The 27,381-nt window shown below is 35.1% G+C and overlaps 1 protein-coding gene and 1 non-coding gene across 2 annotated transcripts in view; both read right to left on the bottom strand.

The window, feature by feature from the left end:
• Positions 1 to 27,381, bottom strand: part of LOC141454559 (roundabout homolog 1-like) — a 573,443-nt gene that overhangs the window by 165,088 nt on the left and 380,974 nt on the right. The window lies entirely within an intron of this gene.
• On the bottom strand, positions 5,460 to 5,567 carry LOC141454840 (U6 spliceosomal RNA). The gene has a single exon (XR_012458986.1). It is a non-coding gene; the product is annotated as a U6 spliceosomal RNA (small nuclear RNA).

Below are 27,381 nucleotides of genomic sequence, written 5' to 3'. Positions count from 1 at the left end.
AAGACGTTGACGAAGCCGACTGGGCGGGAGTTGTCGGGGCAAATAATAATGACAGACATTTTGTTTTGGTCGTCTCAAGTGAATGGCTCCAGTATGCAGATGAACTGCAAGGGGGAATATGGACTTTCAACTCTACTGGGAGCAGATTCAACTCCCTTGTGATGCAAAAAAAAAAAATCTTTTTTAACTTTTCTTAACTGAATGTTTAAGAGAAATAGTTAAAGAAAGAAAACTCCCTTGATGATTTTTGCCCATTTTCTTGAAATGAAAACAGTGAAAATAACATCTAAAGCCAACTCGGAGCGAACAAGTGGTTTTACAATGGGCTCACAGCATGATCGCGTCTTGATTGTTCAATGCAATATTTTTATAATGTACGAAACAACTTTTCTTTCCTATTGTGTTTGCAGGCTTTTCTAAGACTAAATATTCTGTAGAAGTGAGGGTAGATGTTGTAACGACTCGTTTGCATACTTTAATGTACAAATAAAGCAGACAGACTCTACCATTTACTTTAGTAAATAAATACAAGAGTATAGACAGTTTTAGAAAAGAAATTCGATCAAGGAAGTTATCTGTTTACACCTAAACAATCCAAAGCATTCAAGTTGTTGGTACTTACTGTCCAGGCGCTTCAACAATTTAACTCAGCAGAGTGTGGACATTCCATGCAACTCTTTGTGGAAACATTAAACTACAGTATGCATGCAAGTTTTTCACTAGAGAAGTGTAGTCAAGATTAAACCAGTTATGCGCGTTTGACGCCGTGTATACACGTTAAACCAAATCTCTGTAAAGGTGCGTTTGACGTGTGTACTCGTTGTGAAAAAATATAAAATTACCATTGACTATAAAAACTCGAAATTTTAATAAAATACAATAAGAATATTATTTGGTGGGATGTTTCCCTTTATCTTACCAATAGAACTGCGGTGGGAGTCAGCCAAATGATAAGTGGTTGGTACATGTTTGGTCTCCGCATTAGAGATTGGGGAATTACGCTCACAAATAGAAGCTCTCAACCCTTGTGCAAGGCCATTTATACCTTAGATAGAGGTTCAGACCTCAGAACGAGCATGATTTCATTTTGCACAGAATTCAAAACTCTTTTCTTCCTTGTAAAAGCTCTTGCGTCTCTAGCGGTGCAAGATTTTGAATGAGCACACAATGCTCTGTAATCTCAAGCTCCAGAGAGATTGCTGAAAAAGTTCTTGCAGTGACTATTATAACGTAGTAAACTTTTTGGTTGTTTTTCCCTGCGTTCGACGTGTATACACGTCATTGTCGTGATTTTAATTCCGCACACTGTGGGGGGGCTTTTTTCAAACTAAATTCCACGCTTAATTGGTTAATGGAAAACTTCGATATAGTTTGAAGACACAAACACTATATCCGAATGGGAGAGATGATAGTATTTGAGAAAATAAATACAGGGTGGGGCAAAAGGTATGAACCGGTTTTAAAGGGATGTAGAACAAAAACAATTCAACTTACAGAAATTATGTTTATATTGTTTAATTCAGTACAGAATCTAGTTTTTTACATTAAGTTTGAAAGATGATATCACGTAGGTGGCGGCCGTCAGCCGCGATGCACTCTTGAAGGCGAATTCTGAAGTTTTCAACCGCTCTTCTGCACATTTCGATGGGTATTGCCGTAACTTCCTCTGTCCTTAAGTTCTTCCTGGGTATGTGGACGATGTTTAAAAACTTTTCCTTTATGTTAAAGGACAGAATCAGAGAGGAAGTTACGGCAATACCCATCGAAATGTGCAGAAGAGCGGTTGTAAACTTCAGAATTCGCCTTCAAGAGTGCATCGCGGCTGATGGCCGCCACCTATGTGATAACATCTTTCAAACTTAATGTAAAAAACTAGATTCTGTACTGAATTAAACAATATAAACATAATTTCTGTAAGTTGAATTGTTTTTGTTTTACATCCCTTTAAAACCGGTTCATACCTTTTGACCCACCCTAGTACAAAAAAGTAATGAAGAGGAAACTGGCCTTGGGTCATGAATGAAAACAGAGGAATAAAGGCTGGTTAAGGTCGTCCTGAGAGGAATTAGAAGAAGAACCTGACCAAAGGATGAAAGGGAGGGTATAGAAGGATAAAGGCGCCACGGTAGCCGAGCGGTTAGAGGCGAGACCTGCGAAGCTAATATGTATTGTGGTGCTGTGTTCGATTCCCGGTCTTAGGCCTTGGATTTTATTTAATAGTTAATAAAAGAAATTTACAGTAAAGTATGTTTGCTAGTCGCCTCCGTCCACGACACCTAATTGGTAGTTGGACGTTAAGCCCCGCCTGAAAAATAGGCAACTACTTTACTTTACTTTTTTACTTTTATAGAAGGATAAAGTAAGTTGTACGTATCAGTTTGCTTCCTTAAATGATTTACCAAACAGGAAATCACCACGTCACGAAGAGTAAAATGCTCTTATTTCTTACCATTACTTCTTCGCAACCAAACACAATTAGTTTTTTTAATTGTTCATTGCTAATATAGCATTAATTTGTACATATTTGAAAGACGAGAAAAACTGTACTGCAGAGAGATCTTTTTGCTAGCGGTTGGACAAACATCCCCTAGTTTCTTTAGTAAGCACTGGATAGAGCTGCAAATCTCCAGCAGTTTGCCTAGTTGTAAATAGCCTAAGCGAAGTACAAGTCCTTGTTGATACATTGCCACTACGTGAGCTCTCTGACCCTATCTCTATTTAACAACAAAGTTAGGGCAAGGACAAAGAAATTCCCCCCATATACTCATATATGTTATGTATACATACGTAAAACGAGACTTTTATACATAAAACCCCTTACCCTTTTTTATCCAATTATATTTTACCTACAAAACCCTGGTTTATCTTCTCCTTCTTTTATAGCTGCAATTTATAGCTGAGGCTAGCCAGCCAGTGTTGCCTCATTATCTTCCATAATTAATTTTAACCCCTGATAAAAAAAGAAGAAAAATCTTTGTAGCAAACAAAGCCTACGTGTGATAAATATACATAAAAGTCAAAATATTTTTAAGTAACAAAACAAAAATTAAAAGAACCTTAATAAAAAATAAACCTTAATGAATCGTAAAAATTAAAGTGCGAGAAATTTAAACTTTCAAAGTAGTTTTTTTTGCTAATTTCATTACTTTAACCTAAAACTTCATGAAATAAGCTTATGTAAATAACTAGTAATAATAAATAATTAAAATAATAATCACGAAATAGAAATTAATGTCAGAAAATGTAACAGAATTGCTGCATTGTAGAAAGATAAAACTGGGAATACCTATTTCACAATTACTTCTTTTTGTTTTTAAGCTCATTAAGAGATGTATTTTTGTAACCATTCTTTATTATGCTTTAATACAGCATTTAAAGCAAAGACTCTAGATATATAGCTGGGAGCCCAGGTTCAGGACAAAAACATTAAAGTAAATCTAAACCTTAAAGTATTCACTGTTATAATTGCGGTGACCATAGAAGAAGAAGAAGAAGAATATAAATTTATTATTCTGGGACTATTGTCCTCTAAGAATAAGTACAAGTGCAGTTGGAGGCCCTATTAGTTTGGCCTAACTTTAAAATATTTATAAATAAAAATAAGTAGGTACATATTTACAAAAATAGAAAAATTAAAATTAATGAAATAAAAGAATACAATTATAATTTCGGAGGAAGCTGAGTAGAAAGGAGATAATTGAACAGAAGAGATTTAAAGATGGAAAGGGTAGGAGCATGGCGGACAGATGATGGTAAGGAGTTCCAGAGAGAGGTAGCGCATATTAAGAAGGATTTGTTGAAGAATAAAGTACGGTTTGAGCGAATACAGAGATCAGAAGAACGAGATCTAGTATTACGAGAATCGTTCGAGAATTTGAACTTGAAGAGTTGGAAAATATAAGATGGACTTTGAAACTGGATACCATACGTCCTTTATTTAAGAGGACAGTCCTTTATTTCACTGCTCTGTCCACTAATTTTATTTATTTTCTACCCTAAGGATATTAAACCTAACTAACGGCTTCCATTTCTTCCTAGAACTCCCAGGAAGAGTTTGTTCGTCTTGATCTGGATGAGACATCCTTAGAGGATCTGGCAAACGAAGGAGTGGTTTAGGTGGTGTGCCCTATGCTTCCAAGTTGGCTTTGGGAAGAAGATATTTCTTTTTACTGGCTCCCACATCTCATCCTCAAACTTCTCTACGGTACCATGGGCATGTTGTGTCTTTACTAGGTGAGCTGCAGGATTTAAGGTTATGCAGTTGGGCACAATAGATCTAACAGATTGCAGAGAAACAAAAAAAAATATTTACAAATTTCAATGTTAACAGCGCTAATGGAAATGTAAATATCTTTTCTCAGATGTACAATAGTTAATTTTTATCAGAACATTCAATTGCAGCTTTGTATTATACGTATTCACAAAGCGTTCTGGAATAATCTGATGTCAAATCCATCTGTACGCTCTTGAAAGCAGATTAGAAATAAATGGTATTAATTAAAGAAATACAAGGAACTTAATTTCACAAGTCAACTGCAAACAGAAGCTAAAAAGTTACGAGTCAAGTATTATACAGGGGACAACTTCACAACAGGCAAACTTGTCGTCTTAAATTTCTTAAGGGCAATGAGACTGTGGTTAGGGTATGTAAAACAGAGAAACTGAGAGAATGCTCCAAGATTGTTGTTAGTATTTTTTTTTTCTCCTCCTTTTGTAAACATACGAAGGTAGGGCACGCGTGAGCCGAGCAAGTTAGAGAAAAAGGGAAAAGGGATGTGTTAGATTGTGCGCCGAAAGTTGGGGAATACAGGACAGACTGTCCCTTACTCATGGGTAAAGAGAGAACACTATACCCTGGATGGTATAAATTCGGCCGGTCTCATTAAGCTACCTGTCCCTTAGTTATGTATGCAAGGCAAGAGACCCTCTTCCAACAAGACCTCCGGCCTCGCCCTCCGGTCTAGACCCGTGTCGTGTTGGAGAGAACCTCCCCTTTACTTAGACCATCAATAAAAACTCTTCAGGCTTTTCTACTCTTACGAAGGAAATTCTCTATTGGATATTAGGTGTCACCGTATGAATTATTAATTTTTTCCTCCGTAATTACACTAAGGTTCTTTTAGTGTTAAAACCCTGAAGTAATAAACGTCAAAAGAGCAAATAGCAGTTTCCTTCCCCTAAAGAAAATATTAGTTCTCTGAGATGAACAAATGCAGCGACGAAAAATATAGAAGAAAATATTTAAAATAACATAAAAGTAAAAGTAATCTCCTATTTTTTTCATGCGGAGCTTAACGTCCAACTACCTATTAGGTGTCGAGGATGGAGGCGGAAGATCATACTTTACTGTAAACAATTTTTTCTAACAAATAAAAAGTAGCCATACGCGGGATTCGAACTGGGGATCTCCCAATTACAAAGCCAAGCTCTTGACTACTAGACCAACACGAACCCCGTTAAAATTAAAGTAATGCTTAACGATTTTGCGTGTCATCGTTACACAGGGGCCATACTAATTTTCCCTGTATCGTTCCAATTTTAGAATATGTACCGCCGAAGGCGAGTACTTAAGAGAACTGAAGACAAATTAATCAGTTCATACAATCTGAAATAGCAGATTCTAGAAATGTAGATAAATGCCATTATTTAAAAACATAGATCTCATTTAAAATCTGATATCCTCAAATTTCATCCAAGTGTAAAAACACCCAGAGAATCAGAATTCAATGAGGTAAACAGAAGAAAAATTGAAACTAATTGTCCACATTTAGCTAAATTAAGATTGTTCAAAACCTCGAACTTCAGTTGAACTGACGATCCATGTCGAGACCATAAAAATCAAAATTATACAAGAATTTAAATGAACCAGTTCTGACGTATGAAGCGGAAACTTGGAATGATGACATCAGCTGCAATAGTCACCAGCCTAACAATGGCTGTGCATCTGATACTTGCAGAATTCGGGGCGTAATTTACGCAATAAATAATGAAATGCTTTGTGACTCAATTCAAGGAAAGGTCCCTCACCTTAGTGAATGGTTAGGTCACGTGAAAAAAGGATATCGCTTATGCTACGTGCATTCGGCTAGAAAAGGATTGGAAGATTGGATGGCTTCAGGAGGTTGATAAAGAACTGAAGACGATAGGAGTGACAACAGGCAGAAGTAAAAAAGGCAGGAATACATGGAGCTGCATTATTAGATGCAGAAATTGGGACTCCGGGATAAAAAAAAAAACGAGGCTCTGTACAGAGAAATTGCAACCTCCTCTTAAAAATACAAACATTCGACAGCCTAGTTCTACATGAAAAGAAAGCAAATATAGTCTTCTTCGCATTTACAGTCAGAAAGTTCTAATATACTAAGGTTAGTCGACATAACGAACCAAGAAGATATCGGTGCACAAATCATCCGTATATAGAACTATAAGTAACTCCTATACGGAGCTGATATTTTACAACCATAGCACCAATTTGAACAAAAATAATCTACAATGCGAGAATAGAAGTTGTCTCATTGGATCGCCATTAAAAGTTTCATATTAACTGTTGTTTTTTTTTTTTTTTAAACGTAAATTAATAATTTGATATCAGCGAAAAGTCGAAAACATCCCAGTTTTTTGCATTTACACCCCCTCTGTTCGGGATAGGTCTTGAAGCTCAATAAATACACAACTTTTTCTGAAATTGGGTGACTCTTTGATTCATTAATCACTGAAAAAATACAGTTGAACATTTTAACAGAAATCTTCGAGAACGAATTTTAATTAAAGTAAAAATTTCATTGTTTATAAGAAACGTTTCGAGGCTCTGAATTGAGAATGTTTATAGGAAATTTAATGCTCTTTCGTTTGGAATAAGCAGATTTGTTAGATAGAAAAGTTACGGCCCGTTTTTATGGTGGAAAAACGCGAATATCGAAGGAAAAAGGGAAAAATGCAAATATCTTGGACACTATTGAGAATCGGGCCATAGTGAATAGAATATTTTTTGTAGCATTTGAGCTGCTGAATCATCTCCCGAAGTTTCGACCTCACCTCCGTGTACATCCTATACTATACTTTTAGGTTCCATAAGTTCAAAGATGCTATAATTTATATTTTCATTAATTTGCCCTTGAGAAATTCACTTATTTATTATTTGTATCTTCTAAGTTCTAAAATTCAAATAACCATTTTATTTCTGTAACAATTCTTTCACTGCCAAGAAGATCTGGAAACAAAAAACTTCGCTACTTTAGACTTCTAAAGGAAGTTATATGTGTTTATATTTAATGGGTGTATAAGACAATAAATAACTTTCACTAATACACTAATATGTATTATAAATAGTAGAGCATATTTCAACACTAGAGAGGGTCCGGGCGAAGACAAGCACTACTTGATGTAGTGTCTGCCTGAAATAGTGCGTTCACATAAATAATAGCCTGATAGTTGTTCCGAGTGTGTATTTGGTAGTTGTATAGGTTTTGTAAGTAGTAAAGGCACCGTCAGATGTCATTAGTAGTTGACAACCGACTAGACACTCCAGGTGATTTCTCCACACACACTAGCGACCAATCTTCATGTACTTACATAAACAAATCAAACACACACACTGATCAATATAACATAGTAAAATATAAATTACTAGAGAGTGTTTTCTTTCTCTTTCTATTGGAACTAATGAGCACTCATGAGGGACGAAAAATACGACTCAAGAACCCAGGCTAGTGTGTAACTGGTGCCAAAAATTTAACCGGATCTAATACTTTTAATCTTACGTTTAATTTGTGAGGGTGTTAATTAAAAACATTCTTTACCATTTCATTATTTCCTCTCTTTAACCCATTTAATAAATAAATATGATTAATATGCGAAAGATATTTTTTGCATCATTAAATATTTAACCATATTCACAATAAGAAAATAATTGCTGTACCTTGAAATAATATTAGCGAATTCTAAAAAAAGATGTTTACTGTTAGAGAGGCGACGAATTTGTTTAAAGTTATAAATTTATTAAAGATGGAGGAAATGATAAATATTCTAAATTGAAAGCTATACAGGGTGAACCAGTAAGTAATGTCCATAGGCCTACTGTGTGTAATACATCTAAAGTGGAGTTCAATGACGTATTGGCTAACTTCATATTTTCCAATGTTCTTGAGTGACGTCATTTTAATTTTTTTTTCTAAAATCATTACTTTTTTCCAATAAAAATGTTATTACTCAGAAAGTTTTAGTCCAAATTCGATCCAGATGACACGCTTAGAAAGACAGGTAAATTTTCTAAAAATTGATACCATTTCGAAGCATAAGATATTCTCCAAACAGTCTCAATCTTCCTCCGGAGTAAATACAAACTATATGAATTTTTGTTTAAGTGATTGCTTAAAATATTTCCTAACATTTTCTCAAATATTTCACTGAGATCAGATTTTTTTTTTAGTGCAATTAGTAACCTTTGACTTCCTTATTTTAAGGCAATCTACTTTAAAAATTGACTACTGGTCCATCTAAAAGTGTTTTCAATGAATTAAACAACTTGATAAACCAACACTGTTGAGTGCTCGTGAACACGTTTTCTTGCAAAACAAATGTAATTTCTCATACGAAGATAGAAGGAATCCTGGAAAATAATATACCGTTAGAAAGCCCATTAGACAGGGAAACTTTTATAAAAAGTGCCAGCACCTAGGTCTGATAATGATCACGTAAGGGCCTAATGAGTTTTCTTAAAAATTTCGATTACTTTTATTTTTCCAGCATTCGGAGGAAGATTGAGGCTGTTTGGAGAATAACTTTTGCTTCGAAATGGTACCAATTTTTAGAAAATTTACCTGTCTTTCTAATCGTGTCATCGGGATCGATTTTGAGCTGAACCTTTCTGAGTAATAACATTTTTATTGAAAAAAAATGAAGATTTTAGAAAAAAAATTTAAAGTGACGTCACTCAAGAACAGTGGAAAATATAAAGTTGACCAATACGTCATTGAACTCCACTTTAGATGTACTTCACATAGTAGGCCTATGGACAATACTTACTGGTTCACCCTGTATAGTAAAACTATGAATTAGGAAATTAATTTGTTTTGCGTAGTTGGTCATTCCTTAGGCAATTCATGCAAATCAAAGACTATAAGGGGTAAGGTCATAAAGAACAGCAAACATCTAAGAATCTTTATTGCTTTTCAATTTAAAACATGACAACATTAAGATAATTGAGAGGTGTCTACAAAATTATTCAAAGCCTCAGTACATTGAACTGTAAGAAGCTCCTAGGAAGAGGAAATCTAAGGGCTGGATACGAACCCGGGATTCCCAAGTTGGTGGTCCAGTGAACTAACCACTAAGCTAATCTCTTCCCTATTTTCCCTTGAAATTACTGAACCTTATTCAAAACATTATGTAGAAATAATAATAATTATCATAACATTGATTGTATCCATGGCAATACAATTGCAATACTTGCTGACTCCGTAGATGCGGCGAAACAACGTAGAATAAATTTCCCAGACTCGTGACAGACTCTCCAAAATTAAGTCTAAAATTGACTCTCTCCGTGAGACTGTATCCATTATCCTTGGTACACTCCTACATCCGAAATCGTCTGCTGAAACTCCTTTCCATCCTAGACTGTCATCTTAATCCACTATGCCGCGACATAACTTCCTAGATCTTTCTATTTCCTAAAGACACAAAAGACTAAAACACATCCTTCTCTAACTTTCTCCTTTAGCTGCAGTTATTTCCTTCCTTTTCTCCTGCATTCTCTATCCTTTTTTTACTATTACTTGTTTTGAAGATTACAAACGTTCTGTACATTGACACTTCGTGCATTCATTTTTTGTACATATTTGTAATATAATAAAGATTCAATTAAAAAAAAAGTCCATTTAATTTTTAAAATTGTTGATTAGAATTTCTGCTAGTTTTGAATCTTTGATTCTCCTTTGATTGCACAGATGTGTGGCCCAAATAACGCTCGATTTCACGTAAGGAGATACCTACTCCTTACCAACAATTATTTTCTTTTCGAAGTCTAAAACTCTTGTGTCAAAAACGAAGTGCTCGGTAATTTTTGGAATTCGCTGCCAAAGATAAATACACTATTTTCTCATGAAATTCTAAATCAGACACTTGACATTTGAGTAAAATCTTTACAATAATTTGATTTGTTTACCAATTTTATCTTTGCACTAAAAAAGTATCATTGACTGTTATAATTTCTTCCCTAATTGAAATAACTTTGATGGTTTTGTTTTTTTGAAAAAATGTAGTATGACTGCATACTGTTGGAAGATCATTGATTGGAAGGTTACAATGTTTTGTACATTGATACTGCGAATATTTATTTATTTTTGTACATATTTATATTGTAATAAAGATTAATTATATTCTATTCTATTCTGTAGATGAGTTGACCATTGCTGACTGTAAATGCTGATGTGTAGAGTGTGATAAAAGAAAGAAACCAGTAGAAGTTAAATTCTTTACACCAAACTGACAAATCAACCTCTGATGATAGAAGAAGAAGTGTAACTGAGCTCCGACGGTTCAAGCGCTGCGAATGCAACCATATTCTCGATAATTATTACTCCTATATATTTTTGGAGAAGGAAATAATGCAACAAAAATACTCCTTTTTCCAGAACTTTCAGGTAGAATGTAACTTCCTTACAGCATTCTAGGGGACTACCTCACTCAGATAATGCTTCTCCACAATTCTTACCAAAGACATACGTATTGTGCAGGCGTGGTTTTGTGGTAAATACTTTCTTAGCTCCCCTAACTTCAAGATTAATGTATCCTACCACGCCTGTTCACTGTTAAGACGGTACAGATTGATCAATTCTTGGTTTTCAATTCGATCTTACATGTTTACTGATAGCTCGGAGGCAGGAGATAGAAAGTAATCACTTAGAATGACACTTTGTGGTATTGCTTTTGGCTGTATTTTTATAAAGCTTGTCCCTTGGAAAAAAAAAGAAGTAATCTTTCTTTACTCAAAATCCATTCCATTTATAGAAATAAAAATGTTTACAATTTACGCTCAGGGGCCCAATAATCATGTACATGTTAACAAACTGCTTATTCCTTTATAATGCAAAAACATAACTACTGTAAATGAAATATGAGTTGGGTAACTTTAATGCTGAAGTAATGTAATGAAAGAATCAAATTATATAAACAATTCACTCGCATAAAGAAAAAAAATCCTAAATAAATTCTGCTCGCTAAAATAGGAAATAAAGGTTGAATATGGTAAAGAGTTGAAGTAGATTGAGTGAATAGTTATGGAGAATGAGGTGTGAACGTGGAAGAAAGAGAAGAGAAAAAAGGTTTAATGGAAAGTAAACGGCCGCAAGAGTTTAAGGAGAGCGCGTCCTTATCCTTCTTGCGGAGCTCTCAACTTAATTTGATTGAAAACTTGTTCCTTGCCATCTTCATATCTTTAAGGACTTACCGCCTCAACTGCACGCTATACTTCTACGATCTGCTCCTTTACGTCATACAAGCAAAATCAAGTGGAATAAAATTACATATATATATATATGTATATCCACTATCTCTCCATACAAGTGCCCATATAAAATACAAAATGGCTTTCCTATTACTTACACCTTAAAATAACAAAACTATGTTACATATTTTACACATTAGGAAGTATTTATATTTTCACATCATCATTGTGCTCACTAAATCCATTTTCTTCTTAACAAGAGTAATTATTGTAACTGAGTAGATATTAGATTTTGAATATCCATCTGAAATATCTGGTCCTCAAGTCTTAAAATGTTTGGGAAAGAAAGAAGAAGGATATTTAGTCCTGTAAAAATGACTAATAGAACTCACAATGACTTCTTCGTGCTTCTTTGGCGAACCAGATCTGGTCTGGTTCAAGCAACTTATCACAAATCGCGATTAGTATAAGTAAATTTAGAGTGAGTGAACGAGCAAATTCATTTTAGCTAGATTTAATGAGTGTGATTGTATTTATTTGGATGAATGCATTTATATGCATGAGTGTTTTTCAGTAGAATGATTGTTTTACGTAGTTTAGAATGAACTAGTATAGTGTCATTCAGCAGCATTGTCAGGTGCGAAGGACAGTAGATGTTAAGCACCTTTAGAAAGAACACACACACACAAAAATATCTTGTCTATTTCATTAAAGCCGCCAGATTAAGATGGATAAGGCTCGTTAGGAAGGGATGCCCGAAACAAGAATAGCAAAAAAACTGTTCTATGGAACTCCAGTTGGAAGCAGAGAAAGCGCACGTTCTCGCTGGAGATGGCTGGACGATGTAGAAACCGAATATTAAAAGGCTGGGTTAGTCAGGAGATGGAGACTCCGTGCTTTGGACAGGGACAAGTGGAAAGCTGTGCTGATGGAGGCCAAGGTTCTTACAAGTGAGTAAGTCTTAAAATGAGGCTCCATCACTTTGTGTGAATATGGATCCTTGAAGACAATTGAATTTTGATTTAGGTACCTCCAAAGAAAAATGTTGGGACAGTAAGGTTATAGTCACAAAATCTGTCAACCAAATGTTTCTGCACGTTTTATTTTAAAAAATACATTTCCGGTAAATTTCTATTAATGACAAGAGAGGAGATTGCTGGTTTTCCTCTAAAGCCCTATTTTTGTTTTTACTTCACCTAATTACTACCTGGATAGTATTAATGAAAACCAAATTTGAAGAAAATTGACAGACCTTAAGCGCTATTTTTTGTCCAGATTTTTCCGCATTTCAAGATTTTCTCGCAATCGATTCCTACGACTTTACACAGCGATTACAAACGCACAAATTTTCAAATTTTACTTGAATCTTTTTCACCCGAAGGATATAATCTGAGATAGGTATTGTCTTAGTTTCCTTTACAAAGTGAAACAATGGAATATGACTCAAAAAATTGCGAATTTTGAGAATATTAATGGGTTAGAACCTTGAAAATAGTAGAAACTGATTAGTCGTCTGAGTGGCCACCACAGAATTTTGTTGATGCTGTTGCAATATACTAAGAAATAAATATATTCTTGGCACCAAATGATCATTAAAAAAGATATATGATAGAAATTGTATGCTGCATGTTTGGTTTTTCTGTGTAAAATATTTTTGACATTTTTTTTTTCTTTTAATTTGCTTGGAATTTTAGACAATATTTATTGTCGAGAGAAGCCACTAATAAACATATTTTAGTGATTGGAATAATAAAGTGAACATTCATTGCCTCTTGTTGCAGTTTCTAAGTCATTACTATATGTGGAGTTCTACAGAACGTAACATCAGCGTTTCTGACATTATCAACCCAACCAGACGAATTAAAACTATCTGGGTCATCAACAGAAATAGTTACTATAGAACATCTTTTGTAAACATGTTTTATGAGTTCTTATTTTATATAATAAAATAGAATAAATCTTTATTACAATATATGTACAAAAATTAAATAAATATGCGAAGTAATAATGTACAAAACATTGTAACCTTCCTAACTAGTGAGGATAACAAGAAAGGTTAAGGTGTAGGATAAGATGCAGGGAAAAAGAGGAAAAACCTGCAGCTAGTGTGGAAAGTTAGAGAAGGATGTGTTTAATTCTTTTGTGCCTGTAGGGAATAGAAGGATCTGTAGGAGGTTAGAGAAGGATGTGTTTAATTCTTTTGTGCCTGTAGGGAATAGAAGGATCTGTAGGAGGCTAGGTCGCGGCAGAGTGGATTAGGATGACAGTCTAGGATGGAAAGGAGTGTCAGCAGACGATTTTGGTTGTAAGAGTGTACGGGGAATAATGAATGCAGTCTCGAGGAGTGAGTCAGTTTTAGTGCGTTGAGGAAAGTCTATCGCAAGTCTGAGGAATTCGTTCTGTGTTGTTCTGGAGTTTCTTGATGTTGCTGCTACAAGTCAGGGCTTCAGGCGGAGCAAGCGTAGAGCAACATCGGCCTAATGACCGCTTTGTTGAGGAGGAGTTTGTTGGGCACACAGTCATTTTGGAGTCACGTGAGAGAAGAGGAAATAATAGTCGTGTAGTCCAGTTTGCCTGCGTTTACTTTGCCCTGAACGTGTGTAGTGAAAGTCAGTTTGTTGTCCAAAGTTAGGCCTAGGTACTTTAACGTGGATAGACCACGGGATCAGAGAATTATTATGTCTAATGTGACGATTAAAAGAGGGTCTGCGTTAGGTGAAGAGTATAGCGTTAAACTAATCGTGGTTTATTTTAATTCTCTACTTAGTGCCAGAATTTAGTTAGTTTGTCGGTATTCTTAAATTAATAAAGAGTTAAACTTACAACATATTCTGTACAATAATGCTAGTAAAGACTTAAGAGATGAGATTTGGAAGAAATAGAGTGGATTGTGAGGAGTACCTCACCAGTAGGTGAATATTGCAGGCCACCGATTTGGAACAGATGATCTCCTTCAAATGTTTGGCCGCTCTCTTGGAGGATGAAGGCAAAATAGTCACGGAGGCAAGTGAAAGGATTAAGGATGCGGCGAAGTGTTCTTTTGTTCTTAAAAGGTAAATTTACAAGCGTTAGTTTTGCCATGTTGTGCTTAGTATCGAAGAAAACTAGCGTATAATTATAATGGATTTCTTGGCTATGAAACCGCTAATATTTAGAGCAAACATTGTTTTAAATTATCTAAACTGCAAATTCAGCGCCGTCATTAAATTGTGAATTTATCCTAGAATTTGGTAAAATTCTATTCAAGAGTAATGTGTACTGATGCCCAAAGCTCCCACAAATAAATTATATTATCATAAAAAGTAATTCATCTCTAAGATAAATAATGACCGAGGTGTAAATATATATTTTAGTAAATACAGGAAATATAGAAGATAGAAGATTGGCCGTGATGGATAGTTCTTCTGTCAACATTCTCTGGCACAATGCTCTTGCTTCGTTCTGCACTAGTTTTGAAATATAAATGTCTAATCCAATATCCATTCTGTTCTACCATCTTAATTTATTTATTACTTCCTTGTTACCCTTCGTAAGGACCATTGATGCTATCTTACAGATTTTCAATATTTAGTTTTCAACCAGAGATACATTTTTGTGAAATCCTCTTAGAAAGGAGAAAGTGTAACATCAATGTTTAATGGAGTATCTTGAGATAGTGTTCATTGTGGTTAAGGATGGGTCAGACCATTTTGCGGATATAGCACAGCTTTTCACCCAAAACCAACAGATTTTACCTGAGGTTATAGATGTGACAGACTGTTTTAAGAAGCAACAACGAGAAAAAGTCTCGAGTAAACGAATTAAATGAAGCAACACGTTGTGTCTATTAAAAAGAGAAGTTTGGAGAAGTGAACGGAAACAGGGAATTTTTACGAACACGAATATTTACCTCGGTTGACTTTTTTGACAGATTGGAATAGTCTAAAAATATTTGACTATCCAACCAGAATCACTGATCTTGAATTCTCTCAGAATTTGGAATTATTATGGACCAAAATCTCCTAGATTTTTTTAACGTTAATTTATTGAGACGAGATCATGTTAGAACAGAAGTTCTATTGTTTTATACGCTGTACATTTATTAGCAAATGTAGGTTTTATTAATTCTGCCGTATTCTAATTGTACAAATTGTTATTCTATAATCATGTGACTATGATTATTATTTGTCCATATTTATCGAAGCCAAACATCGTCTAAGACAGAATCTTCATAAAGCCATTAGCCTACATTGATCTAAGCTACCTTGGCAGGTGCTATTTGTCAGTAACATTTTCATTTACTGGAACATCTAACTTGCGATTTACCATTTAGTAATCTCCTGAAGATGAATAATATATATAGTTGTTTTTTTTGCCTGTTGGGCTTAGAAGACCTTAAAGAGTGAACCGAAAGCATGAATGCTAGCAAACTAACGCTGGAAGTAGTATTATAGTCTTAAAGTCTGATTAAGGAAATATCTCATTATAATGGGACGGATGATGAAGATTTGAAGTACGAAGTTGAAGACTCTGCAATTTTCTTCCTCCCATAGTTGGACTTCATCTTCTGCTTAGACATAACTTTTAAAAGATTACTTTGAGAAGTTCTCTTAATTAAATCCTTTAGAAGAGTAACTTGATGATATTGGACCCTCTTCAATCTTGTTATTATCAGAACCCTCTAGCCAGGGACTTGATTACTTTCAATAGCCTTATTTTTGAAGAAAAGAAAATAGCATACATATATATAACATTGCTTTATTTATTTTTTGAATTTAGGAAATTTATATCTTGTTTCTTTCAATAATTCGTTCATCTAACTTTTTAGTTTGTAAATTACAGTTTAGTTAATGACAAGGACAGCTTACCAAGCCTCTATTGCCCTCTTTCTCTGGTCACAACTCAGGAGTCTCCGATATTATTCAAAGTTCATTACGATTCAGGATTCGACATACATCAAAATATTATTTTACCTTAAGCAAAAGAGATGAGAGATAAGGAGTACGCATATAGTATATGTTTTTACATACATGCATGTGCGCCAAGAGGCATGAGTGGAGTGACCATCTAGTGATGGAAGCCATTAGTTCGCCAGGTTGGCAAGCTTAAGCAGGAACCATCCTAGGGGGTCGGCGTTGTATTGAGATGGTCGCCGGGCCACCGCCGCTTTAATCTGCGCTGTGGATTTGAAGGAAGTGCTGAAGTAGACATTTTTTAGATCAGAGGGTTGTAGATTTGACTGTGTAGATTTGAGTGGAGTTTTGTGTATCGAGATTGGGGCTATTTCAGAGACGAGAGGAATATTTAGATCAGAGTGTATAGTATGATTGGAGACATAGAAGGGAGCGTTAACTATTGTTCTCAGGATTTTAGACTGTAAGGTTTGAAGTCGGTTGATGTTCGATTTTTTGGCACTTCCGTAGAGCTGTATTCCGTACGTCCATATTGGGGCAAGTAGGGCGGTATATAGTCTTCCTTTGTTCGTCAGGGTCAGTTTAGAGCGTCTGTCGAATAATTTGGTGCAAATCTCTTTTTATATTTATACATGCTAGTCATTAAACTCCTAATATACCGAATTCTATCATTTTATTCTACTTAGCCCTTTCTTAAAATATTTGACGCCCCTGCAGGTCCGGGGACAGAATAGGCCTGCTCCAGTCCAGGAAGTCGTAAGAGGCGACTAAAGGACAACGCAGGGACGGCTGGCTTACAGCCGTATGGGCATAGCAAACCCACGGAACCCAAGCTCAATACCACGCCACATAACACATTCACACTCACACTCACACACACACACACCACACACACTCATGCACACACCCCTAAATCTCGGTTCCCGAGCCGGGAGGTTTTTGGGCGGGGGTATCGGCCCATGTATCGGTCCCACTGAGTACCAGGCCGATCTCAGTGAGTATGCAGGCCCTCTCTCCGGTAAGGGCGCACTGTCGGAGAGTGACCTATAGAACGTCCCAACTCGTGGGATCTATATGGAACCTACTTTTAAAACAAATTCAACAGGCTTAGTTAAGAATGGAGAGCAATCTTCATCCAAAAAAAAAAAATAAATTAAAAAAATTAGAACAAACGCAAGAATTAGCTGGCAATAAATCTGGCCAGCAATTTTTTATTATGACTTGTCAAGAGGAAGGAAAATCTTTTGAGCCATATTGGCCTTATAAGATGTTTGATTTTTTAAAAAAGATATGTCCGGGAACGAAAACCAAAAAATTGAGAAATGGTTCCCTTCTGATTGAGGCGAGAGCTAGTGAGAAAGCTAAATCACTGCTGGAGCTAGAAACGTTTGAAGATATGAAAATTAAGGTTGAGTTACATAAAACACTCAACTATTCTAAGGGAGTAGTAACAAGCTATGATCTAATCCATTGTAGTGAAGAAGAGATCTTAAATGAATCAAGATCACAGGGTGTTGTCGAAGTTAAGCGTCTTTATAAAAGACAATTTGGGGAGAGTAAGCCTACTCCAGCGCTTATTTTAACTTTCGAAGGCTCACAACCACCTGAAAAAATTACTGCCGGATTTGTATCATTGCCCGTGAGGCATTACATTCCAAGTCCTTTAAGGTGCTTCAAATGTTGGTCGCTGGGCCATATAGCGGGCAACTGCACCATCGGTGATCGTTGCAAGCTATGCTCTGCGCCAATTCACCAGAATGAATGTGTTACTCCGGCATTATGCATAAATTGCAATGGCTGCCACTCTTCAGTGTCAGTAGATTGTATAGAGTACAAAAAAGAAAAAAGAGCTCAAGAAATAAAGGTTAAGGAATGTATAAGCTATAGAGAAGCATTAAGGAAAGTGAATGCCGAAACTAATAGACCTATATCGTACGCGCAGTGTGTCTCTGAAACACCAGCCGATAAGAAAAATCTGGAAGATCTAGTTACACGCCTTACTGCAGTGGTAGAAACTCTGGTTAAAAGCGTAGGCAAAATAGAAGAAAATTATGATAGAATTATTAAGATTCTAGAAATAGAAGGCAAAGAGAAAGAAGAAGAGATAAAAAGTAAAGAAAAAAGAGAAGAAGTTGAAAGGAAAAGTGATAGTGATCAAAAAAAAGAGATGGAGGTAGTCATGGAAGATTCCGTGAAACCACCCATCGCTTCTAAAAAACGACCCCAAACTCCGATTTCCCCAACCTCAAAAGTTGTCTACACTGCCTCACCACCCAGGAAAATACTGGGAGGAGTGGGCAAAAAAGTAGGACTGAAAACAGAGACCAAGAGAGAAATAGGAAGCAATGCTTCCTCAAATTCTTCTTTGGTAAGTGGTGAGGATAAGGATGTGGATCTCATGGATTTAGCAACCCTAGAGAAATATGTGTACAACCTTCGAAAAAAAAAAGGAAGGGAGAAAAAGTTGACTACAAAATAATTTATATTTTAATCTGAATGCACCATGTACAGTGAAGCAAAAGGGAGAGTAAACTTAGAAAATAACATTAAGGAAATTCTAAGTGACAATGAAAACAATGTACAAAAAGCGCTGCAGTTTCTACAAGAAATTAATTTAATGCATCTAATTTAATGGACACTATGCTGAAAATTTATATTAGACTCGTTTAAATCGATGATATAGGTCTCTCTTTTGTTTAGGTCTATAAGTAGGATTAATTTATGTTAGATTTAGACTTAGGCTGTAAGAATGGTTGTAGGAATGAGTGCGGGGGGTCAATGTCGGGATAGGGGTGGCGAACTTCTTCTCTACAGGACGCCTTTCCTGTACTTTAAATGTACAAAATTGGGAGCCACTGTCTTCTGGAGGGGTTTGGCACCCCGGCAAGGTATGAATGGTACGAAAGAATGTAGTGTAAATAGTATAAATATGTTAGTTTAGGTTTAGTTTCTGTTTAGGGTGAGAGGAATATTGAGTACTCCACCCGAATTTTAGTTTAGAGCGTATATGTGTAATATGATTGTCCATTTTTAATGCGTGTATGTATTTATTTGCTTGGGAATATTTATTAGTATAAGCGCATCTAAGTATGTAAGTATTTATTGGTATGTTTGTCTGTATGAATGCGAAATCGTAAGTGTAAACCAGAGTAAATGTACATATTAGTTTTACTTAGGCTATGATCCGTGAGGGGTGCGAGGAATATCAAGTACTCCACCCCAAGTAGATATAGAAACAATATAGGTGCGATTTATTTATATGTTAGGTCAGTTGTCGTTAGGTTTTCTTCGTTAGGTAACTAGGAGTTTAACATAATCAGTATAGTGTCCATCAAAAATAAGAAAACAGGTGCGAAGGACCTTAGATGTTGTGCACCTTTCAAATAACAAAAAAAAAAAAAAAAAAAAATATTTGATAACTATATCCCTTGTTTCTCTAGACAGCAGCTACTGAATCTATGAATACATATGACATTCAGCATCCTTGCCATGATCTTCCAACAGTATGCAGTCATAAAATTGGTAAACAAATCAAATTATTGTAAAGATTTTACTCAAATGTCAAATGTCTGATTTAGAATTTCATGAGAAAATAGTGCATTTATCTTCGGCTGCGAATTCCAAAAATTACCGAGCACTTCGTTTATGACACAAGAGTTTTAGACTTCAAACGAAAATAATTGTAGGTTGGCAAGAAGTAGGAATCTCCTTACGTGAAATCGAGCGTTATTTGAACCACATATCCGTGCAATCAATGATTCAAATCTAGCTGAAATTCTATTCAACAACTGTAAAAATTAAATGGACTTATATTATAAATATGTACAAAAAATGAATACACGAAGTGTCAATGTACAGAACATTTGTAATCTTCAAAACAAGTAATAGTAAAGGAAGGATAGAGAATGCAGGATAAAAGGAAGGAAAAACCTGCAGCTAAAGGAGAAAGTTAGAGAAGGATGTGTTTTAGTCTTTAGGGAATAGAAGGATCTGGAAGGTTTTGTCACGGCAGAATGGATTAGGATGATTTAGGGTGGTCTATCGCAAGCCTGAGAAATTTGTTCTGTGTTATGCTGGAGTTTCTTGATGTTGCTACTACAAGGCAGGCTCCAGGAGCAGCAGTTTAAATGGACATAATAGTATTGGAGGGTTAGAGTTTTGTTAAACATTCAGCTAAGGCTGTAAAAGTCATTTTTAAAAAAAATAAATCCATACAAATGGCCACCTAACGAAGCAAGCCAATGATATCCTAAACTTAGAATTAGAATAAAGAAATGTTCTCCAAAAATTGCTCCCACTGGTCCACCAATGGCGATAGAAACCTCTTCATCATAATTTGAAGGCCTTACGATTCCCTAACCAGTTTATTAATAACTTAGTTAATTAATTTAAGGCTTAAACATTTATTTTCAGGCGTGACAACGACTGTAGTTAAGGCGCCGTTGTGTTCTTATAAGTGGAAGCTAAAAAAAGGGCTTATCTCTCGATATAGAACTAAAACAAGAGGTAAAGATTTATTTTTTGAAATAGAAATTGCTTATTGAAAAGAATACTTTGTTTTGAGTCGGAACCTTGAGTATAATTGTAAAAGATTTTTAGAAGTTTTCTTTTGTTACTGAACTAGAAAGCACCCTGTAATTAACAATTGAATTGATTATTTAATTAACAAACTCGTAAAACCATTACAATCAAGTGATAAAATTTGTGACGTACAGGTGAAAATATGGAAGCCATCAGTTTATAGAGAATTTGATGGAACGACAAGGTAATGTTGGTTATAGTTTGGCCCGAGGGCGGACGGTGTCCCGCACTTTCTAATAGGTGTCTGTCTCAGAGGTAATGAGCTCATTTGTAAGATCGTTACTGTTACAGAGGGGCGTAGCCCATAGCCACAGCATCGTTCTATCTCTCTCGCCAACCAATCTCTCACGTATTTTACCTCTTAATTGATCTTAGTAGAATATATACCACCCCTGGAGCCATCATCAACTTGCTGATACAAACTACTGGACGTGAACCTTACCTTACACAAGTCATTAACCGAATAGATGGTTAACTGCTAACAACTTTATACCTGTTATTAATGTTATATTGTTAACAGAAACTTATAGTCATTATTTAAATCAAGATTTGTAACACAATTACAATAGTGAGTGAGTTATAAACCAAAATTAACTTTCAACAATTCAGACTAAAATGCAATTGTTAAGTTTCAGAAACCACTTATTGTTCTTATAACTCTAATGCGAAATGTTTAAAGTTAGCATTTTTGTTATCTTCGGTTAACACTGTAATCCAATCGTGTACTTCAATGAAATTAAATTAGAGACATGCTGCTCCCTCTGCAAAAAATAAAATGTCCAATTTTAAATTCATTGAGAAAACTCTTTTAAATAAAAACTTGGTTCGAATTAATGATTCCTCAAAGAAATCCATTCTCTTGCTGTTTTCATACATTCTTCGGAGTTTTAAATTATGAAGTTTTACACTCGATATACGTATAATGGAATCAATGTTAGTCACAATCATTAATATCATAATATGATTATTTATTGTTTTATTTTAGATAAATTACAAACTAGATTGTAATTACGTCAATAATCTTGACAAAACGAAATAATGTAAATAAATACAAAGAGGAATTACGTTATTTATTATGGTTTAAGTAATAATTGCAGTGCATCAAAAATTAGTAGAGCAGGACTTGATTTAGACCATTATTTTCCTCTACGATTAAGTTTCGCGCAAGATGTTCTCTCTTTTCAAATGAATTTGTTTTTATTATTAAATTAGTTACCAAATTAATTATAACATCCAGGAGTGATATGTATAGTTATTTCCCTTTAACGTGAAACACACTTTACCTGGCCTAAATTAGCTCACATTTTCTAATATTACTGTCGTTTTTCGCAATGAATTAATAGAAAAAGCCTTATCTTAGTTGTAACATCCAGGGATGGTCCGTATGGTTGTTATCCTCACCAGAAAACCCTTTATATCTGCCTAAACTAGCTCTAATCAGTTCTTTACTAAGTTAAAACCTTCCAGCGGGCGCGCGTATCTCACAGATACAAGCTTAGATTAAAATAATAGCAGTTTAGAGACGGAGCTGCGGAGGATGCTGTCCTTTAAGCAATGCTACACTCTCATGACTAGTTTCCTTCAGTAAAAATCTTATCTTGTTTGGGGTTGTACATTTCTTTGCAATTGCCGATCCGTGCCTGACATATACTCGCGACCATTCGAGTAAGTTACCTGACTTATCAATTATTTATATTTTTTCTTTTATACGTGTTTATCAAATTGAACTATTTTCAACATTGTTTATAAGAATGTTGTTTTCTACTGACAGAAAAATACATTGTATATCTCAGATACGAGGAGGAAATACCTGCGAACACTTTCAGACAGTCTAGTGGCTGAACATGGTGATTGTAATTATTACACTTATTGGCTTGTAAAAAATAAAAAGTACTGTCGTTTTCTGAGCATTTTTTTATTTGTTATTTCATTATTAATAATTATAGATGTTATTTAATTAATTTCATTTCTTCTATTGATAGAAAAAATTAAAAATACCAAAGTTTATCTGTAAGATACGCGCGCCTGTTTTTGTAACTTTTTGGGCGCGCCCGCTGGAAGGTTAAGTATTAAATGCTATACGTGAAATAATCTGCCAATTTAAAAATGTACTATTTGAACATAGTAAATGGAGATGTCTGTGTTATACTGATTTATTAACTTATCTAAGAGACATTTAGGAAATATTTTCAAAGAAAACTTCAAAATTAATGTCTTATTAGTCACAGAATGGCTGAAATAACAGTTCAATGGCGACTGTCTTTTGGGATTCGCAAGGAATAATCCTCATCGACTATCTGGAAAAGGGTAAAACTATTACAGGTGCATATTATTCATCGTTATTGGACCGTTTGAAAACCGAGCTGCAAGAAAAACGCCCACGATTGGCCCACAAAAAAAGTCCTTTTCCATCACGACAACGCACCAGCTCACACCTCAGCAGTTGTGGTCGCAAATTATTGGAAATAGGGTTCCAACTCGTTTCACATCCCCCCTATTCTCCAGACTTGGCTCCCTCGGACTACTATTTGTTCCCCAATATGAAGAAATGGCTGGCGGGAAAAAGATTTTATTCAAACGAGGAGGTGATTGCAGAAACGAATGGCTATTTTTCAGACTTGGACAAATCCTATTATTCGGAAGGGATCAACAAACTAGAGCAGCGTTGGACGAAGTGTATAAACCTAAAAGGAGACTATGTTGAAAAATAAAAAAGGTTTACCCCAAAAATTTAGTAGTTTTTATTTTTGCACAGACTTTTCAAACGACCCTCGTAATAATAACTAAATTAATGAAGGAAATATTCTCTAGAATTCCAAAAATAACTATTAAATAGTTATGAATAAAGATGCTTTATTAAATAACCAGCAAAGTTTTGTCTGTTTGGAATTTTGCGACCATTACAGCATTAAACTACAAGATAATATTTCAAATAGGGTCTGTGTTAAATTCCAATTTAACAATAAAACACTATAGTATGATTGACCATATTTCATTAATTTTCTCATTGATTGCATTCTATTATTCGTTTATTAGATTTTGCTATAATTTGATTTAAAAGTAATAAAACACAACTTTGTTGTTTGAAATTAATAACTAAAATCAATGCTCTTAATTAATATTTATGAATTGTCGCTTGCTTTCCATTATTTAATTGGAATGGTGATTCCAGTAATCTAGATATCTTTTAAGATCAACTTTCGAAAGGAGACTTTATAAGAATTTGCCTTTTATGATGTAATATAAGCATTATCATTACTTAAATCTCGTAGACCATCCGAGGTTGTGTTGTGAGATGCCCAAAGATCTTTCTGAACTGGACTAGCACTCTCCTTTCTCCACGCTTGCGGAAAGACTTCCGTTCTTCTTTCCTGCCACTTAAGCCTCTTTTACCATATAAGAGCTTTTTCTTCTCTTAAAGGAGACTTGTTCAAACACCTTTCTCGATCTCCGTTTCCTTTTCGACCTTCTGTCCCAGTTTTTTAATGGTTAATCACAATGTTTATTTCTTTTTCAGATCTTTCTTACGGAGATTAAGGTTAAAAATCCTAAGTGTTATCGGCTGAAAAAGTTTTCATTATTTTCTTAGATAGTGTTGTAGTGGAATCAAAAGCACTAGAAATGGTCTATTCTGGTACCCGCAAATTAGAGCAATTTCTGGAGCAGTCCAGTTTAATCAGACTTGGGAATCTGGTGTGAGGCTGCTGCTCAAATTAGCCGAACTAGCCCTTCTCACTGCACAAAAAGTGCAGTACTGCTTCGTTTGGCAGAACCATCACAGGCTGTCTTCCGCCTGGCTCCTACGATGCGTGTGTCTATTTATTCAATCTACAGTGGCCAGTGACAAGGCCCACAATCACTCTAATGGTCGCCCTTGCTAAAGTAATACCGCAATAAGTTTATGCGAATAGCAGCTAATTAAACGTTTTCGCCCTTCTCTGGCCACCACCAGATGTTTCCACCATCTGCAACTTATTATCTAACAATTCTTTGATGGCTGCCCTGATAAGACATTTTGCATTGCCGTAAAAGAGTTATGGCAGGTCCTGTGAAAGCTGCAAAGTACATTTTCCGGGCTAAGCGATTTCTAAGTGCCCGGGTTATCCAGTCAAGAACAAACCTTATTTTGGTCACCAATTTTATTGGAAGGGTAATGCTAAAGCTAAGCGTCATAATGAACCAGTTTAACAGCAGTCCGAGAAGTTATTATTAACATATTTTATCAAATTTTATAATATTTACTCTCAGACAAAAATCCTACCTCCCATCTTCATGAACCAAACTTCTGTACCAACTGTGGACAAAGTACGCTACCTTGGACTGCACCTAGACAAACGGTTGACATGGAATCCCCCATACTAGACTGCAAAGACAAGAAATAAACCAACGCTACAAACTTCTCACCAGACTACTTGACAAACGTTCGAAACTTAACTTACATAACAAAAGACTCATATCTACTGTGACCTATTTGGTCATACGGCATCGAAGTATGGGGATCGACTAAACGTTCCAACTCCAGGCATTTTCAGTCCAAAAATACTTCGAAAACTTCTTAACGCTCCATTCTATGTATCTAACCTCACCATCCATAATGATCTCAAAATCCCTTTCATTACAGATCTTGCTAACACTCATGTTCTCAAATTTCATTCCTCTACAGCAGCTCATCCTAACTCTCTCATAGAACACCTATCTTCCTCCACATTACCAGGTAATCCTCTAAGGAGATTGAAGAGAAGATGGCCTCTCTTGATCTACTCTTATCGTGAGAGCAGTATAGCAAAGCACGTTACTGGAGTGATACCACTGGGTGCCTTCTCCACTCATGATTTTCTTTTATTTTTATCAGGTACCATATTTGCTTGTTGCAACAACCGTTGCAGTTGTAAATTCCAATAAAAGATTAAAAAAATAGAAAAAAAAAACATATTTTATAATAAATATAAATAGTAAGATTTGAATAGGATCATTGTAAATGAAACTTCTTAACAATAAAATTTAGTTGATTTCAGAGGTAATAATAATTATAAATGCACTTCTTACATTCCGGTAATATAGATGCAATTTCAATTTAAAAATAAAAAAAGGTTTATAATAATAATGGATGACAAGTTTCGAAGGGTATCGAAAAAAATAGTCATCATCAGAAAGATTGGTTACCACTGAATGCAAAGCCGAACATCAGCCATCAACAGACCACTCCATCACCTGGAGCTAATACACCAGTACATACTGACAGACGGATGCCGAATAGAAGGTGTATTAATCAGCTGAATCAACCCCGAACTCTGTGACATGTCCTACGTCCAGCTAGAGAACGAACCTCCTGCATTCGGCTCGAATAAAGCCCGCTGACATTACCACACATTCCCTCTTAATATTGTCCAAGTGTGTTACGCATTATAAACAAAAATCATAATTAAATCTTTTTATTAAAATAGAAATTCAATTTCTAAATGGATCAGTTTCCATGGCAACCCATTCTTACTTTTTTTTGGGTTTGACGAACATTGTTATCTTAGATATCTCCGATGTGATAAAACTCTCATGATTTGCTCTTAATGCAATTATTTCAATTAAAACTAACAAATTTTTGTTGGCAATTATGTTTTTGGTTGTGTACAAAGATTAGCAAAAGGTCACTCATGACTATTTTCACTCTTCGGAGTAAGTAAAAACTTTTTTTTAAAAAATGTATTTAGTTATTTACGAGAGGATTAGAGCAAGGGGATGTTGAGGCCCTCAACATCCCCTTTTGACTTGTTACAACAATTGACTTGTTAACAAATAATTGCTGAAATCTAATAAATATTGTTCTGAAATGAGTAGATATTATTAATTTTATTACATAGAGAGTAGGAATAGATAAAAAAATCGTGCAAATAAAAAAAGTACATATTAAATTTTTTGTTATATTTTACATATAATTGGCTCGCATGGCGTTATGTAATTAAAAAAGCGAAAAATATAATTAATTGAAAGTATTTATGAAACAATATTAATAACTTGCGTTTTGTTTATTAAAGTATGCTCTTAAAAAACAAAAACAATCAATCGTTTCATCATCAAGCGAGGACCGAATTTTCGTACAAATATAACCAGCCGCTGAAAAAGCTCTTTCTGATTCTACACTTGTCGGCACTATTGTCATTAAGAAATCATACACATTTTGTAAATACGTTCCTTTGGTTCCTGTTTTTTTCAAAAAAAAGTAATTTCATCTTTTATTTTTTGTTCCAGACTTGGAATTTTTTTAAACGCAGGCACGGGTGAAGTATTTAGTGTTTCGTCTATTGCTGCCTGTAGTTTTCTCTTTAATGCGTTTACGTTTACCTTGTCAGATTCTAATATTGTTTCGTTACTAATTTGAAAAGATATTGGAAGGGATGTTTCTTGCACAACTTCCATATCTTCTGTATCTTCTAGATTTTCATGTGTGAGCCGTTTTGTTAAGCTTACAAT

The sequence above is a fragment of the Rhodnius prolixus genome, unplaced genomic scaffold (assembly GCF_049639745.1).
Source record: "Rhodnius prolixus isolate KJV_2025 unplaced genomic scaffold, Rpr scaffold_9, whole genome shotgun sequence".
NCBI lineage: Eukaryota > Metazoa > Arthropoda > Insecta > Hemiptera > Reduviidae > Rhodnius > Rhodnius prolixus.
This window is presented reverse-complemented; position numbering and strand designations above follow the sequence as displayed.